General features: G+C 38.8%; 1 protein-coding gene across 5 annotated transcripts in view; it reads right to left on the bottom strand.

Annotated features, from left to right (window-relative positions):
• The window catches only part of pot1 (protection of telomeres 1 homolog), a 299294-nt gene extending 280227 nt beyond the window's left edge, over positions 1–19067 (bottom strand). For 3 of the 5 annotated variants that reach the window (XM_069903353.1, XM_069903352.1, XM_069903351.1), the window contains exon 1: positions 18923–19061. The gene's annotated coding sequence lies outside the window, so the exon portion shown is untranslated. Of the gene's footprint in view, positions 1–18922 lie in introns of all 5 variants that reach the window. The other 2 variants (XM_069903354.1, XM_069903350.1) reach the window with 2 other exon arrangements.
• Positions 19068–19644: the final 577 nt, after the last annotated feature.

Raw genomic sequence — 19644 nt, 5'->3', positions numbered from 1 at the left:
ACCACACGTGGTTTATAATTTTACCATAGTAATTTTTAAATTTTATTAATATTGCATTCCCAACAGTGGCGCAACCATTTAGCAATGCTTGCCGATCTGGGATTTGAAACCTTGGACCGTGACAATGTGAACCTGATGATGAAAATCTCATTGAAGTGATTAACAATGTTTACATGAAGAGGAGCTGCAAAATGAAGATGTTAAAGAATTTGTCTCAGAGGAATTATCAACGTTTATTGGAAAAACCAACAATGCTTGCGATTACCTCATGGTTGTAGAACCAAGCAGAAGTTCGGCAATAATTGCAAAATGCTACTCAATGTTATAAAGATATGCAAGATATGTTATAAAGATATAAAGAATAGTAAACTATATTAGACAAATACTTTCTTAAATAAACAATGTTCACTTATTGCCAATAAAGATCTTTGTCATTTTTCAGTTTTATATAATCGCTTTTACACATTTTATGCACATGTTTGCATAAGAATTCTAGGTAAAATAATAAATAATTGTAGGATTGGAACATATTAAATTAAAGTACATTGCTTTGAAGAGTGAAGTTTTGCTTAACACTGAACTTGCTGGAACGCATTAACTGTGTTATCCCCGGATATGGAGGGGTGACACCTGGATTCAACTCTTGACCGATTCCTAGATGTTTTAATAATTGGACAGGCTTGTAGCCCCTTATAAATGATTTCAGATGACACAAGAACATAAGAAATAAAAGTAGGAATAGACCATTCGGCCCACCGAGCCGGCTCCACCATTCATCAATGGCAGCTCTGGCTGTGGACTCGGCTCCTCTCAACTGCTTAAAGCAGTTAAACTGCTTAAAGGTCCCTTAGTGTACCTATTCTTCAAAGCTCTTTTTGTCTTAAATACATTTGATGAAGCAACCCCCACTGTTTTCTCAGTCTGATTCATTACTCACTGGCAGAGGGGGATCCTCATTTTCTCTGTCTTGAATCTACTTCTTTGAAAGATACAAGATCTGAGGTACCTTAACAAGGTTGGATGAAGAAAAGTATTTCCTCTTTTGGGTGTAATCTGTAACCTGGCACCACTCTTTAAATACAAGGATTAACCGAGGTAAGATACATCTTTAATATTTTCTTTGAAAGAGACAAGATCTGAGATACCTTAACAAGGTTGGATGAAGAAAAGTATTTCCTCTTTTGGGTGTAATCTGTAACTTGGCACCACTCTTTAAATACAAGGATTAACCGAGGTAAGGTACATCTTCAATATTTTCTTCCTCAAAGGACAGGAGAGGCAGAGGGAGACAAATACTTGATAAGCAAGGGGATGAGGGCGGTGGGGGAAGGTAGACAGGATGGGGGGGGGGGGTTTAAATGACAAAGCAACTAGGATTTTATTAAATGAGCTGAGTGACCATCTTCTGCTCCTGTTTCATACAGTACAGGCCCTTCAGCCCGCAATGTTGTGCTGACCCACACAAACCTACTCCACAACCAACTAGCTTTCCCCCCCCCCCCACCTCTCATCCATAACATTCCATTTTTCTTACATCCATGTGGCTATCCTCTAATCTTTTGAATGTCCACATTGTACCAGGCTCCGCCACCTTCCTCTAATTGAAGGAAAACTATAGGCCAGGATATTACCCTTCCTCTAATTGAAGGATAGGTATAGGCCAGGATAATACCCTTCCTCTAAATGAAGAATAGGTATAGGCCAGGATATTACCCTTCCTCTAATTGAAGGATAGGTATAGGCGAGGATAATACCCTTCTTCTAAATGAAGGATAGGTATAGGCCAGGATATTACCCTTCCTCTAATTGAAGGATAGGTATAGGCCAGGATAATACCCTTCTTCTAAATGAAGGATAGGTATAGGCCAGGATATTACCCTTCCTCTAATACAGCCAGAAATCATTTCTATCCATCTACAAGAAGGGCCCCAATTTGACATCTGATCTGAAGCTTTCGCTTGGATTTTGTTATCAGTGTAGGAAGCCCTGTCTGGTGACACAGATGCACAATTGGTTGCAGCAGGCAGCCACCGACGCCATAAAAGGAAAGATAAAAAGGAGTTAACAACAATCTATTAAACAAGTAGTGTGATGTGATGTAAAACTAAAAAGTAATCAAAAGGCAGCAGTAACGCTGGAAACCTAAAGAGAGTGTGAGAGGCACCTAATCTGAATGCTTGTGACGACTACAACACGAATCACTCTTTTGTGAGACTGGTCTGGCAAATTCAATGGAGCTAAACAATACTAAATACAAATCGAATAACTGTTTGAACAACCTGCCACCTGATTTAGCAACTGAAAGTGGAGCCTATTGTAATTTCCAGTCTGCCTTGGAGTGGATTAATGAAAACACAAACGATCACAGTTCAACTCTTCAACCTCCCTAATATAAATTCCTAAGAGCCCAGTAGCATCTCAAAAATACCACCACCGGGCAATTGAAGTTCATAATCCCTGAGCAACTCAAGCAACCTCTCCCTGTTACCCAAAAATGAGAACCATGTCTGTTGCAGACAAACAGAGCAAACGTCTGCAAAAGCAAGACCCAAAATTCCAAGACACCGTGAAGGGGAGGTCAGAGATCTGGAAAGAAAGTGTTCTGCAGGGAGCGAGATTGCTTTCGAACTTGTGCACTGGTGACGAACTGAAATTTAGAAGTGGCCCCAAAATGACAAGAGGTAGTTCTTTTTGATCATTCCCAAGATGAGAGTGGAAGATGAAAAACAAATATGAAGCGCAGATGATGTTTGACAAAAAAATTTTTTTTTTTTTTTTTTAAACTCCCCGACTTCCCCTTACTACTGATCCCCACATAATAGGGAACCTCATCAACAAGGAAAAAAAGTCCCATCCAACACTGGTAACTCTCTCTTTTCCCCCTTTCTCTCAGGCAGAAGGGTCATGAGCTTTAAAACACAAATGTCCAGATCCATGCACAGCCTCTTTTCTGCTGTTAACACTCTTAAATGAAACTCACATTTGGTTTAAAAAGCTGTGTTGCACTCTTTTAGCTGTACTTTTCCTTTGCAAATCTTTCACTTAGTATCATGCCACATTCCCCTCTTCTGCTTTATTATTCCACACCTGCTGCACACAAGTATGGGTTGACTTTTCTGGATGGCATACATTTTTCACTGTACCATGTTATACATGGCAATAAACAATTAAATTCAAACCCATTCACGAAAACTACAACCCAGTGGGTCTGTGGATCTCAGAACTATATTTATGATGTACAATCCCCTGCATCCAACATGAGCAGAAAATGTGGAAGGCTGATTGCCAGATGGGATCCAGCTACAGGCTGGAAGCAAAACGAAACAGCTGAAAGACGATCATTCTGAATAGTGGGTCAACCTCTGCCAACGAACAGGCCATCCTGGGTACAGTGGTATCCAGCGGAATTGACTCCCCCGAGAGTTGGGGGTACTGGCACATACCTCTCTGCCCAATCCTGGTCTCAGGGTGCCTGGTGGAACTTCAAAATGTGATCCAATGTATTTGCACCGTTATAATACCAGAGAAGAATTGTCCACCCACCCCTTCTCTCATCTTCACCCCCCCCCCACCCCCACCAACAATAAGTTCTTATTTTCCAAGAAAGGCTATTGTTTTAGTTTCTTTAAAATATGAAAAGTGCACATCTTCATTGAAAATTGATATGTAATTGATAAAGCCTATCCTTCAAGTTTATTGCAGTTAAATTTCAGTTATAATCCTTCGACGTTCATTGTGGACACCTGTATCACACACTGATCCAGCCTTCTTCAGAGTGGCCTGGTATTTACTCGTGTTTTTCCCCTCGCTGCTCAAAAACTGGTTAAACATTAACTCTCTCTCCTTTGAGGCACTTTATGCTCACTCATCCAATCTCCATACACATGCACGCATCTGGAAACATCAACACACAACCAACAAGCTCACTTCTCACCCCGACCTGGACATTGGGTGCTCAAACACAAGGAGTCAGGATCCTGAAGAATCCACAGAAGTAGGACACTGTTAGGGAGTACTTGCAGAAGCCTTCATTTTGGCTTCAAAATTACGCTGCACAACTCCATGAGCTGTAATCAATCTTTTTTTTTTTTGAAAATTTTATTTATTTGTATCTTCATACATGTCAAATTAACGTGCTGTAACATTACATGATACTAAATAATTTTCAATTTTCACCCCCCCCACCATCTCCAACCCCTACAGATTGAAAATATAGAAAAAAAAACACATTCGTCGTAATAATAACCACATTAATAATACCATAATTTTTCTTGATGAAAGTACCATATTTTCAGGGGGGTGGGGAAGGATTGGATTAGAAGGTCTGGATTAGTCTATATTCATAAATCTCATAGAAGGCTCCCATATTTGACAAAATTTATCATAATTATCTCTCATATTATATTTTTTTCTAATGGGAGACAATATTTTATTGAATTAAACCATTCTTCTAATTTAACATTATTTTCCAATTTCCACGTTTTAGCTATACTTTCACGCTATTGCTACTAGACTCAAAAATCTCTTTATATTTATCTAATTCCAACTTAACATATCTTCATCATATATATTACCCAACAAAAAAATTCTTGGATCTAATTTAACCTCGCTTTTAATATCTTCTCTAACACATAATTCCTTCCAGAAATCTTTTACCTTTTCACACAACCATACTGAATGCAAAAAATTACCAACCTCTTTTTTTACATCTAAAAGATTGAGCAGAGAAATTTAAATTACATTTATTCATCTTATACGGTGTATAATACATTTGATGTAAAAAATTATATTGAACCATTTGATATCTAGCATTAATTGTATTAGTTACACTATCTCTACACAATTTCATCCATATACCTTCTTCAATTTGTATATTTAAATCCTGTTCCCGTTCAATTTAGTTTTATACAAATCCTTCTTGACCTTTATTTCTTGTAATTTATTACACATAGTAGATATAAACTTTGAATAATAAAGGTATCTGTTATATTCAAATTGACTAGATTTCGGAAGTCTCAAATTCGTTCCTATTTTTTCCTTCAAATATAATTGTAATTGATAATATGCAAATATTGTATTTTGTAATATCCTACATTTCTCCTTTAATTGATCAATGTCATAAACAATGAATCTCTAAACCAGGGGTTCCCAACCTTTTTGTTCCTCTGAACCCCTTGGACAGTTTTATAGGTTCCCATGTATCCCTAAAAATTAAGGCTTAAAAAAAACACGACATTGTGCAATCTGACGGCAGATTCCAACACCATGTATTGTTCAGTAGTGGTTATTCTCTCAGACCCAATGTACCCCCTGAAAAGTGCAAATGTACCACTGGGGGTACATCTACCCCAGGTTGGGAACCCCTGCTCTAAACAACCTCATATTTTCTGTGTACCTTTTTCATAGAAAATATCAAATAAAGAATTATTTATTGTAAACAGAAGTTGATTTTGTTTTAAAGACAATTGAGCCAACTGATAATTCCTTATACCTCTTTCCACATGTATCCCGTTCCATATTCGAAACAAATGTTTTAAAATTGGTACTTCTTTTCTACCTTTAAAAATGTCATAATTCCATTTATACAATATTTGGTCCGGACTTTCTTCACCTATAATATTCATCTTAATATCTACCCAAGATACTTTTTCTTCCCTTTGATACCAAGATGACAAAAATCTCAATTGAGCTGCCTTATAATAACTTAAAATTTGGTAATCTCAAACCTCCTTGATCTTTTTTCCATGTCAAAAGCTGCTATAAATCTTGACGAGAGAGACAAGATATTCCAGGAAACTGGTTAAAAAGTCTTCTACACACTTCAGAAAAAGCCACAAAAGCAAATTATGAAGCTGAAATGTTAGCTTTCAATACATCTCCTGCATTTTTTATTTTCATATTTGAATATCATCAGCTTACAAAGGAGATCCACTTTACTTTCATCATCTCAAACCAGCCACAAATTTTTGTTTCCACTTGATGACAAAGTCCTCGTTCATGCTGACATAACCAGAACATGCTGTCTGTTGACCAATGAACAACCCACAGCTCACACAAGACAGCTTCAAGCAAATCAAACATCTTTTCGAGTCCCCGAGCTTAATAAATTGATAGGCCATTCTGTCTGAAACTGCAACCCTGCCATTAAACACGGATCTATCAACTATTCTTCAAGAAACTTCTGTGCATGCAGTGCAGTACTGAGCAAATGAATGTGGAGAGCTGCATGGAATCCAATGCTAATAAACACAAAAGTCTGACGACACCGTGGATGAAGTAAAAACACAATGCTGGAGAAACTCCGCAGGTCAGTGTCCAGTATATAGAACAAAATAAAGGCACATAACCAGTGTTTTAGGCAAGCCCTGCGGAGTTTCTCCAGCGTTGTTTTAACTAAAGCTATTGCTGCTCACATCAAATGTCCACGAGGCTGTTGAAGATCAAGTCTGGAACAACCTGCTCCCCTCCATTCTGCCCATTCAACTCAAAAATTCCAACCTTGCCTGAGAGAAAAATGTTGAAGTCATGCAATACTGCACACTGCCATTCCAGCTGTATCATGGGATCATGGCCTGCAAGTTTACAATACCACATGCGCCGTTGTATAGAATGACTCGCATATAGGATGACCCGCTGGAATTTCCACCTAAAATGTTGGCTTTGACCGATACCCTTTGAATAAGACCACCCTGCCCAAATCTGGCACTTTCCGCTGACCAGTGGATGCTGTTAAAAGCAAATCAGAATATTTTAATAACAAATCATCATTTAAAGGTTTAAATTTTATTTGGTTATTTTTAAATAAACCATTGTCGGCTCCTGTAACAGGCTGTCTAAAGCCAGTGGAGAGCCGAATGCAGTCAGGCTGGGCGTATTTACCCAGCGGTAGAGCACTGTAACTGGCATGGTGCACAAGACTACTTCGGAGCTGGGCAGGAAGATGGCAGCGGTGTTGAGATGTCGTCATCAAGGTAAAAAAAATGTTAGACCCTTTGTATAGGACAGCCCTGATTTTAAGATGAAATTTTTAAGTTTCGGCTCGTCCTATACACCAGCATAACCTTTGCAAAACTCTGCAAGAAAATTTGCAAGAACATTAGTTGATGATACATGACACCAACCCATGGGTGACCAAAATTATTGGTCAAAATATTAAGGAGCAAATTGAAAGAGAAAGGCAGAGTAGTTTGGGGAGGGAAACCCAGCATTGAATCCACAGTCAGTAGACAAGCAATGCCGAAAGATACCGTGTCTTGAAGATGAACTGAACCAAGTCATCCACTGACCTCACTCAGCAACTCATTCCTGGCGAGATCTATGGTAGTTACAACGGGACAAGCACACCACTAACACAAGTGCATTTAAGCACCAACTTTCCTGACCACAACCCTTTCCCAGAAACCATCTGCCAAAAAAAAAATCAGGGCAGCATTATACTGAGCAACACCATAAAGCCCACCAATTATAATTTAATTTAGTCCTTCAAACATTAATAAGACTAAATCAATCATTGTAAAAACACAGAAATGTTGGATGAACACAGCATGTCTTGAAGCATTCTTAGGCGATAAAGATATATGACTGACGTTTCGGGCTTGAGGCTTTCTTTGAACTATGAGTAAAAAGAAGGCAAGCATCAGAATTAAAATGCTGGGGAGGAGGGAAGAACAGCAGACAAAGGGTAATTGGACATGGTTAGGAGGACTGGAGAGGAAAGGGGAGAACCATCAGAGCTGAAGGAAAAGAGACAGAAGGAAAAGAGAAACAGAGCTAGAGAAAAAGGAAAAATAGGGATAGAGGAAGGGGGTCTAATGGAAACTGGAAAAGTCGATGTTAATACCATCCAGTTGGAGGGTGCCAAGATGGAGAATGCGGTTTTGTTCCTCCAATTTGCCGGTGATCTTAGTCTGGCTGTACACGACACCGTGGACAGACATGTCAGCATGGGAATGGGACAAGGGAATCCTGTCCTTGCAGAGCATGGAGGTGGCCAGGGCAGATGTGCAGTTACGAAGGATATGCAGTTACGAAGGATATGCAGTTACGAAGGATATGCAGTTACGAAGGATATGCAGTTACGAAGGATATGCAGTTACGAAGGATATGCAGTTACGAAGGATATGCAGTTACGAAGGATATGCAGTTACGAAGGATATGCAGTTACGAAGGATATGCAGTTACGAAGGATATGCAGTTACGAAGGATATGCAGTTACGAAGGATATGCAGTTACGAAGGATATGCAGTTACGAAGGATATGCAGTTACGAAGGATATGCAGTTACGAAGGATATGCAGTTACGAAGGATATGCAGTTACGAAGGATATGCAGTTACGAAGGATATGCAGTTACGAAGGATATGCAGTTACGAAGGATATGCAGTTACGAAGGATATGCAGTTACGAAGGATATGCAGTTACGAAGGATATGCAGTTACGAAGGATATGCAGTTACGAAGGATATGCAGTTACGAAGGATATGCAGTTACGAAGGATATGCAGTTACGAAGGATATGCAGTTACGAAGGATATGCAGTTACGAAGGATATGCAGTTACGAAGGATATGCAGTTACGAAGGATATGCAGTTACGAAGGATATGCAGTTACGAAGGATATGCAGTTACGAAGGATATGCAGTTACGAAGGATATGCAGTTACGAAGGATATGCAGTTACGAAGGATATGCAGTTACGAAGGATATGCAGTTACGAAGGATATGCAGTTACGAAGGATATGCAGTTACGAAGGATATGCAGTTACGAAGGATATGCAGTTACGAAGGATATGCAGTTACGAAGGATATGCAGTTACGAAGGATATGCAGTTACGAAGGATATGCAGTTACGAAGGATATGCAGTTACGAAGGATATGCAGTTACGAAGGATATGCAGTTACGAAGGATATGCAGTTACGAAGGATATGCAGTTACGAAGGATATGCAGTTACGAAGGATATGCAGTTACGAAGGATATGCAGTTACGAAGGATATGCAGTTACGAAGGATATGCAGTTACGAAGGATATGCAGTTACGAAGGATATGCAGTTACGAAGGATATGCAGTTACGAAGGATATGCAGTTACGAAGGATATGCAGTTACGAAGGATATGCAGTTACGAAGGATATGCAGTTACGAAGGATATGCAGTTACGAAGGATATGCAGTTACGAAGGATATGCAGTTACGAAGGATATGCAGTTACGAAGGATATGCAGTTACGAAGGATATGCAGTTACGAAGGATATGCAGTTACGAAGGATATGCAGTTACGAAGGATATGCAGTTACGAAGGATATGCAGTTACGAAGGATATGCAGTTACGAAGGATATGCAGTTACGAAGGATATGCAGTTACGAAGGATATGCAGTTACGAAGGATATGCAGTTACGAAGGATATGCAGTTACGAAGGATATGCAGTTACGAAGGATATGCAGTTACGAAGGATATGCAGTTACGAAGGATATGCAGTTACGAAGGATATGCAGTTACGAAGGATATGCAGTTACGAAGGATATGCAGTTACGAAGGATATGCAGTTACGAAGGATATGCAGTTACGAAGGATATGCAGTTACGAAGGATATGCAGTTACGAAGGATATGCAGTTACGAAGGATATGCAGTTACGAAGGATATGCAGTTACGAAGGATATGCAGTTACGAAGGATATGCAGTTACGAAGGATATGCAGTTACGAAGGATATGCAGTTACGAAGGATATGCAGTTACGAAGGATATGCAGTTACGAAGGATATGCAGTTACGAAGGATATGCAGTTACGAAGGATATGCAGTTACGAAGGATATGCAGTTGAGGACCGAGTCAAATGCAACAGAGGTGAAGCCATGTTTTTTTGAAGGAGTCAGATGATCTGGCATGGAAGACCTCATCCTAGGAGCAGATGCAATGGAGATAAAGGAACTGTGAGAAAGGAATGGAATTCTTACAGGGGACAATAATCATTGTTCTTAGTTTATCAGATCAATTTAATTTCAGCCACACTCTTCAAGCTATGACTGACTTATACCAAATCCTAAACAATGGACTAGAAATTGACTGCTGCAACATACCTATACATTCCTCTGTCACTTTGCCATGAGTCATTTGGTGAAGAGACAAACACTTGTCTGAAGTCTTCAATTTAAGAGGAGGTTAGGGGAAGGAGGGCTTTTGGTTCCATGAAACCATGCAAAAGCTGGTAATGCTCTCAGAGCTTGGATACCAGAGAGCAAAGCACATTTCAAAATGCACAACTGATTGGCATTGACCTCCAAAGGCAGTGTGAGACACCAAATCCTTATTCACAATTTGTAGCACTTCCTGCAGACACAGGGTTAGGTGTCGAGGGGGCAATTGGTGGGAGTGGATGAGGGAGTCACAGAGGGACCAGATCCTACAGAAGTAGACATGCCCAATGGTGGAGCCATGCAGTAGGTGTCAGAAATGGCAGAGGATATGTTGGATGTGGAGGCCAGTGGGATGGCAGGTGAGGACAAGGGGAAATCCTGTCTTTTTTAGCTAGGAGATAAACTGCTAAGGAGAGAACAGGATTAAAAGTTTCTTTCCTTCCCCGGGTCTCAATTAAACTTTGAACAAAAGTTCTATTTTTGCAAGAAAACATCATAAAAACACCTTCATAAGAAGAGAATACAAGATCTTCATAGTCTCCCAGCATCCACAATTTTCTCAGTTAAACTCCAATTAACCATCAGTATTTCACTTGTTGACATAATAAATCAAACTTTCTCACCAACATCTGGCTATTTTTCCTGAAATTCTGATCTAGATGTTCTCCATTTTGCCGGCAAACTGGCTGGGGTTCAAAATTCTCGCGCCACCTCAGATATATTGAAGAAAAATCAGGAAATCTAGCCAAAGTTCAATGGCCATCCCATCACACATTCACTTAAATGATTTTAACCAATCTGTTGGGTTTCAAAGGCATGCATTTTTCAAATTTAATTTTTTTTAAATTTAAACTTACAGCACGTTAACAGTCCCTTTCATCCCCAAGCCCGTGCCTCCCAATTACACCCAATTGACCTATAATCCTTGGTATGTTTTGAATGGTGGGAGGAAACCAGAGCCCCCAGGGAAAACCCACGCAGACACATGAAGAATATATAAACTCCTTACAGACAGAGCAGAATTCTAACCCAAGTCCCAATCGCTGGCACCGTAAAGGCATTGCCCTACCCGCAATGTAAACTGCACCCTGGGTGGCGCGGTATTTACATGTGTATCAGTAAGTAGGAAGGAGCTTTGTAAATCAACCACCATTGAAGGCAGTGGATTACAACACAAAGATACAACTACTCCAGGGAAATGTTTGAAAACACTCAGTCAGAAAATCTAAAATTATGTCACAGAAAGTCAGATTCATACAGTATGGAAACTGGCTCTTCAACCCATGAATCTGCACCGAACAGAAGGCTCCCATTTACAGTAAACCCATTTCATTCACCCAACATCCTGGTTCAATCACCTAAACCACAGGAACACATCCGTCAGGTTGTTAATCATTCCCTTTTCACACTGGCTAACCAGTAGATTGGCCATTCAGTGAACCAGTTGAGGAACCCATTTTTGCCTTTCACATTAGACCACTATTAACTGGTTCTCCTTGTTCTTTCACACACATCACAAGGCATCCCCAGGGATGAGGGATTCTATCTTCCACCGGTGATGTCTGAGTGACGCATCTGGCCTAAATCCTGATCAATGTATTATGATCTTGCATTTAAATAAAATTAATCATGCCTAATTATAACATAATTAAGCTTTATGTACAGCACTGTATGAGCCCTTCAGCCCCTGTTGTCGTGCATCGTATATAAACCTTCATAATTTTATAAAAGACTATGGAAAAAGTGGTACAAAACACATAGCGGCATCATTTATAAACAACGTGGGCAAGTCCCAGCGGCAAATGCACAATTTATAAAGATGGTGGGAAAGAGCGATGGTGTACCTGCCCTCCCAGAATTCCGTGTGGCAGGGAAAGGGCTGTATGCACGGAGCACTCATGGAGGGGTTTCTCTGCCAGACGGAATTCAGGGAGGGCAGATTTGCAATATCTCTCTCTCTAAAACGTCCAGCAACATTTAGCAATGTTAACGATGTTTAATAAACCTTGGAAAACTCAACTTTAGTATGAATTTGTTTGAATGAGTCATGCTCAACAAGATTCTTTTATCGTCCAAGCGACAATAATGGAAAGTAGTTGTAACAGAGGCAGCCTACCACAGAGGGGCTTCTAGAGACATCATGCAACATCAGGAAAACAAGAACAATATACAAAGATGACTTCAACATGGAGCACAACAAGGAGCTTTATCAGATGAAAAGTTCTATCCAAATGTCCACCAACATCAACTTTATTACCGGGATACCAATGAATAAGGCTTACACACAGGAAGAACCCTCGCCACCAACACTGCAAACTCCATCAAACACAAAGTCATTGGCACCAGAATCCAAACATGAGGGAGAACTTCACCTGACTTACCCAACATATCAACATACAAACCCAACACTATCATTTGTGCACAAACAGAATGAATTAGCAGCAGATCACACCAACTCTCAAACTTCCACTAGTAGTCAATATGATAATGGGCAATCCAACTGCAACCCCCAATCTACCTGCAGTAAACGGTCAACCCCCTTACTTCTGACACATTTTCCTCAAACAAGATTCTGCTTCCACTGGCCTTTGAACCAGAGTTCCAAAGGTTCAAGATCCCCAGAGAAACACACTTCACTTTCTCTTAAATATTTAGATGAAGCACATATACGCTCTCTCATTATGGAATTAAAGGAGCTAAAGATTAGTTTCAAAAAGGAATATTATGCTTGAACTATTTGTTTTTATGCCTTTCATTTCCTGATGTTCTACTATTTTCTCCTTTTGCAGAGATTCAATTATTTTTCAAATGTTGATGTTACCCTGACTGTTCTGTAATTCAATTAATATTGCATCCCCTTTGTGAATGCAAGTCCCTTGCACTATCCTTTCTCAAACAAATGTGTCATAATGCCTCTGTAATACTTCCCAAAGCTCTTTAAAATGTATGGATGCAATTCATCTAGAAGGAACTTCACCCTTTCTGAGTTTCACTAACTCATGTAGTATATCATCTTTATCTATTCAAGTGAACTTTCACTCTTCACGTTGTTCAACATCTGCCCATTCCATCTCCCAGATAAACAAAGTAATAATTCAATATTTCTACATTTCCCGGTCAATGCCCTGTCTAGCCCTTAATATTCCCATCGCCATCCTGACATTCCTTATTCAATACATCTGTAAAATGTTTTACTTATTAATTTTATCATTTAGTTTTACAATTCTTCCATGTCATTCCTATCCCTTCATATTTTACTGTACACTCTTCTGGAGTCCACATACTAAACCCATGTCCCTTTCCTTATTCTCTGTTGTTACCTTGCATCTTTCTATCCAATGGAGTCGTATGAGTACTTAACTTGCTGATTTATTTTAGGGATATTTTCAGGTACCCTGTTGGACATCTTAAATGTTCCATGTCATTCTTTGCCAATTCTGTTGCCATTTCATTTTTTTCAAATTCTATTCTTAGCCCTTCTAAATTAGCTTTCCCTAAATTTAACTTGATTTTCTTTGCCTCTTTCTCCATCACCTTAAAGTCTGCAACTTTATGGTTACTGTTGTCTGGTTATTCTCCTTATTTTACTTTTCTACTCCCGTTCATTCCCATTGCTGGGTCCAATAGTAAATCCTCTCATATTGGGCTTTTTACATACGAGGTTAGAATGGAGTCCTCTATAAAATGTGCAAAATTATTCCCTTATTCTCTTTTTCTGCCTCTTCAATTCAATTAACATTAGAATAGAATAATAATCATGAACAAATTTATATTTTGCTTTACTCATTTCCCTACTTTGTGTTTTCCTTCCTCCATTTCCCATCTCTTTCTTTTCTTTTTAAAATATTCCTATACAAATCCTACATACATAGTCTACTAATAACACAGATAGCAGGTCATTTCATATACATATGGATAGAAAATAAGTAAAACGAAATTAGACAATCCCTTGATCTAAACAAAGGGCAAGTCCAGTCTAATTTAATGATGTGATCTATGACAGTCCTATTTAAACCCATATTTAACAATCTAAAAAAATGGAATAAAAAGAAAAAGAAACAAAAACCTAAATCTAATCTATCCCCTCCCTCTAATCAAAGTTATAGAAAACGTTATAAAGATGTGGATCAAATAGTGACCTTCAGATACTAGACAGAGAATCTCTGGATCTTCCAAATTTCTTAAATCTTTCATTCTATGAAACTTTTCAAATTGAAACTTTCTATCTATAATGTTGCATCTAATTTTCTCCAAGCTTGCATAGGACATTACATCATGTAACCACTGTAAATAAGTAGGTGAAGAGTCATCTTTCCATTTCATCAAAATTGCTTGTCTGGCTATCAGTATGATAAAAACTAAAACCTTCTCCTGGGATGCAGACAGAGGTAGATCCGGTTTACAAGAAAAAAACAAACAAGACAATTAAAGGACATGGTTCTATATTGATCTTGAAAATCGTTGACAAAGTTTGGAAAATATTTTCCCAAAATCTTCCCAAATTGGGACACTCCCAAAGCATACAAATCAGTGAACTTCAAAAATTTTACACTTCTAACAAAATAGATCAACATCTGGATAAAAACAAATAATTTGAGTTTGGACATATGTATTCCATGTACCACTTTAAATTGTAATTTATTAAAATGTAACAATAAGAGCAGATTACATATATGAATTGACCAATAGTAAAATCTAAAATTTGTAAGTGATAATCTCCCATTCCTTTTAGTCTTTTGAAGACTAGTTTTATTTATACATTGGTTGCTTTCGCTGCCATATGTATGAAGAAATAACCAAATCTAATGAGTTAAAGAATTTAGGAATGAAAATTCATAAGGCTTGAAAAAGGAACAAAAATTCAGGTAAAATGTTTATTTTAATCGAATTGATACATCCAATCATTATAATAAATAAAGGTGACCATCCCAATAATAGTACTTTAATCTGATTAAGTAATAACAAAAAAATTTCAATAAATTTTTATAACTTCTCATAATTGTAATTCCTAAATATTGGAATTGGTCTTTCACTATTTTTAAATGTGACATTAGGATACCTTGCAAAAGATCCTTTTAGTGGTACATCATTCACACTTGTGTAAATTTATAACCCAAAAAATGGCTAAGTTGGGCAAGCCAAGTTAATATATTGGGTATAGAAACCTCAGGATTTGAAATAAAAAGCATCATCTGCATAAAGAGACACTTTACTTTCAACTCCACCTCTGGTTATTCCTTTAAATTCTCTACACTGTCGAAGAGCAATAGCTAGAGGTTCTAATTCCATATCAAAAAGCAAAGGATTTAAAGGGCATCCTTTCCGAGTTCCCCTATAAAGCCTAAACATTTTTGATTGTTCTGAATTAGAATGAATTGAAGCCATAGGGCATGAACTTAATAATTTATTTAATGAAATCTGTACCAAAATTAAATTTTCCTAAGATAGCAAATAAATATTCCCATTTTACCCAATCAAATGCTTTCTCAGCATCTAATGAAAGAACACATTCTGTTGCTGGGGCAGATGGTAAATATATTAAATAATCGATATATGTTATAATAAGAACAATGATATTGAATAAAACCAGTTTGGTCAGAGTCCATAATTACAGGCAAAATATTTTCTAATCTATGCGCTAAAATCCGAGAAAATCTTCATACCTACAACAAGTATAGGTCTATAAGATGCACATTCTGTTGATTCTTCCCCTTTTTCTCAGAAAAACAGATATACTAGCCTCATTAAAAGATGAGGGAAGCTTCTCTTCCTTAAATGAGTCATCAAGCATGGAGCTTAAGTGAGGTACAAGCCATTTGGAGAAAGATTGGAAAACCATCTGGCCCTGGAGATTCACCAGACTGTAAAGAGAAAATAGCAAGGGATATTTCCCTCTGAGTGCCTCCAGACTTGTACATTTATCCTGAGTTAATTCGGTCTAAAAATTCTGACATTGAAGTGAAATTATTAAATTCAGAACTATAGAGGTTAGAGTAAAATTCTCTAAAAGTTGCATTAATTTTAAAATGATCTGTTGTCATTCTATCATCTCTCATCCAAATCTTTTTTTTTTTAAATGAAGTTCCATTTGTTCTGCCAGTAGCTTACCAGATTTTTCACCATGAATATAAAAATGACTCTTACTTCTCAACACGTTTTGTTCATTAGGATATGTAAAGCGAAGATTGAATTTGGTTTCGAGTCCCATCTCTATTGGATATCCTTCTGACAAATCACTTGATCAATGTGCTTAAAATCTAATCATATGACTTTTATTTTTTGTTCTTAGTTGCATCTTGTTTCTACTCTAATTTCCCCAGATGAGCATTATTATTCCACCACTTTTTTTTTCCCCCAAAGATGTTGAACACTGCAAGCAATCCCGTGGCTATCACCTGGTAAGCCCTATTAATCATTATAGAAAAATAAAACCTGTAATAATTATACATAATGTTCGTTGCTACATATTTATAAAATCAAATATAAAACACCAAGCTTATGTCCAGAGTACTTCCTTTGCAACACAGCTCGTTACACATCATGACACACAATTATTGATCCAAACTTAATTTTGCAAAGTAAACAATCTAAGAATGCATGATAAAGACACAGACCTTGGGCAGCAGAGATTCACATTTAAGAGAAATTGTGCAATCACGCATGCAGGAAATTATAAAATAAAATTCAGCATGTCTGGAAAAAGACTTCTGTAAAGGGCAATCCACGATTTTATTTAAAATGTATGTTATTGCTGTAAAGGCAGATTTCATGCTTTTTAAATACACACAATTTTAAAGACTCCAAGAACTTCTGAACTCTTATCCATAAATTCCAATTTCAACTTAGACACTCAGCAGCATCAAACTCGGAACAACTCGCATTATTGGGTCTTCAAGGTCATTTTTCCAATTGATGCTGACGACCATTACAAGATGATCAAAGTCTTTTATAGCTGCCATTAGACTCTAATATTGAGTGTGCATAAGCTACTACAGTGGCAGCTTTTCAGAAAACAAAAAGCCTCAAGATATGTTTGGGCAAGCCACGAATGTAATGATCCACAAATTTAGACAACACTCATACATATAATTTCTTAGGTGGCCAGTAAGCAAGTTGAAGAATTATTTAAAAAGCCAAACACCATTTTATATTGTTATTACCACCTTTCTATGAACCAAGCATCTGCAAATACCAAACATACATATAACCTTTGTCATGAAATAAACTAGAATTCTATCATACAAGGTCATTGAATTAGAGGTAGCAGTTTTAAAATTCTCACACAAGTCACAAAAAAATGTGCCCAATACAAAGATAATAATGACTTGCAAAGGTTAAAAGCATTCAAGTGCAACTTAATACAAAAAACCTATCACCCCAAGTGTTATGCCAGCAATGCAAGAAAGCCGTTGTATCGAAGCCTCTGGCTATCTCTATGCCATTAAATTAAGACCAGAAACCAAAAATAATCCAAACCCTCATTTTGGAGGGAGCATTTGAGAAGTGAACAACCAACTCAAAACAGAAGCGATGGGGGAAATTTCAACCTGCAAAGCACAAGCCAAGAATGACTGTGTACTCCAGTCAGCACAAGAATGACTGGCAATGCACGAATGCTTCAGGATACCCACACATTGCAATGTATTTTGTTCAGATGGCAGATTGGAGAAGAGGTCATAAAGAAAAATCAGTATCACAGAACTTAATAAATATTCCAAGAATAAATTTACAACGCATGAAATAATTAGTGTGGTTCAAACATATAATCCAGTGGAGAAAGAGCCAAAGTAAATGTCCCTGGTTCATAAAATCAGATTTGGAAAAGCAATTTGAATGTTGGTGGAACAAAAAGGAGGGTTTGGCCAATTAGGCTTGGGATTAGAAATGTCATCAGCTATAATGAGCGCTCAAAACACAATTGCTACAAATCAAGCGGTCGGAATGAAATGCTCTCGTCTTTGACTTCTGGAAACCACTAACATCCCGTTCGTTCAAGGTAAACCACAAACTTAGAAAGGAGCAATCCAAGCTCAACAGTTGCAGTCGTCTTCCAGCGTGCAGTGCAGTGTCCTGGTAGAATAATTGCTGCAACTGGGATGGTTAATCAAGTGGCCTCCTGAGCAACACCCCCCCACCCCACCTCCCGCGCACTAACACGACCACGTCAAATGAAAGTATTCCAGAAAACTGTTCCAATTGGAAAGGATCCCGATTCCAAAGCCAGCCTCTTGCACTGCTCCGCGCAGAGAGAGAGGGGACGATCGGGTGAACCACCGATGCTGCGGAGAAAACATCTTTGCAACACCCAGGGTCGTCCCCTTGGTCGCCAGGTGGACTTCTTCCCATTCCCCCCCCCCCCCCCCCCCCCCCAGCCAGCCAGCCAGCCAGCCAGCAGTAATCGCTATCCCAGCGTCAGCCCCCGCTACAGGGACGGTGGGGTCCCGTTCACCCACACGCTCGGGGCAGTCAGCCTGCCTTCACGCCGCTGTTTCTGCGCCCACGTGGAGGTGAGCGCACACGACAGCGGCTCAGCCGAGAGCGGCTTGCGCTGCCCACCCCCTCTGCACGGAGCCTGTTTGATCCGGAGCCCCTGCAATCGACCTGCCCGCGATTCTTTGCAAATCACTTCCAGGACTTTGCTTTTGGTTGCATGCGCCAAAATTGCCCCTTTCCTTTCGCTTTTGCATCCCCCCCCCCCCCCATGCAAAAGTGAAACTGCCTCTCTTGACTACGGAGATCAGCCCAAGAGACGCTCCCGCCACTTTCTGCTGCGGAAGGGATCGCGGACAGACTCACCCACTCGGTTCCTGTTTACCAGCCGCTTTCCAAAGGGAGGACGGGGGAACCCGGAAGCGATCGGTTTATTGCGAGAGACACGTGCTTCGCCAGGCAAGAGGGAGAGCGCTGAACTGCTGCCTTTGAGCTCATACTCGAGGAGATGTTATTGCAATGGCAACACAAGCTGGAAAACAAAGTGCACACACGAGAAGGCCAGATTCCCCTTTTCAATTGGATACTTAATGCATAACAAAGATGCCAAATCCATTTGAAACACTTCACTATCCACATTGACTAATTCTGTGTCAGTGTTTCAACATCTGAAGGAGCAGAATTTATTTGGCTTAAAATAAATGCAATTGACTTAATTTTTTACTCCATCTCAATCCCATGCAGTTGCCTTTGTTTCCCTGATGGCTCAGAGATTCATTCTGCCGCGGTGGCTATCGGATTTGATGGCATCCCTCTCTGGAGAAGATGAGGTGTTCATCCACTAAAACGAGTATTTTCTCTCTTTATAGATCAATTATTTTTGCTTTTTAATCAATGTTTTTCCTTCATTTGTATTGAAATTAGTAGTTGACACCTGGTTCTGGTTGGAATCACTCAGACAATAGGTTGGGGTTAGAAATTACTTTAGTTATGGGGTCATTTCTTTTTTTTTGTCAACATGGATCATATGTAATTTGTTTACTGTTATTCATTATCTATAATTTTAACTTTTACCTGAACTTTATATC

This window comes from Narcine bancroftii, chromosome 11, assembly GCF_036971445.1.
Source record: "Narcine bancroftii isolate sNarBan1 chromosome 11, sNarBan1.hap1, whole genome shotgun sequence".
NCBI classification, from domain to species: domain Eukaryota; kingdom Metazoa; phylum Chordata; class Chondrichthyes; order Torpediniformes; family Narcinidae; genus Narcine; species Narcine bancroftii.
The sequence above is the reverse complement of the archived record's forward strand: the minus strand, read 5'-3'. Positions and strand labels throughout refer to the sequence as shown.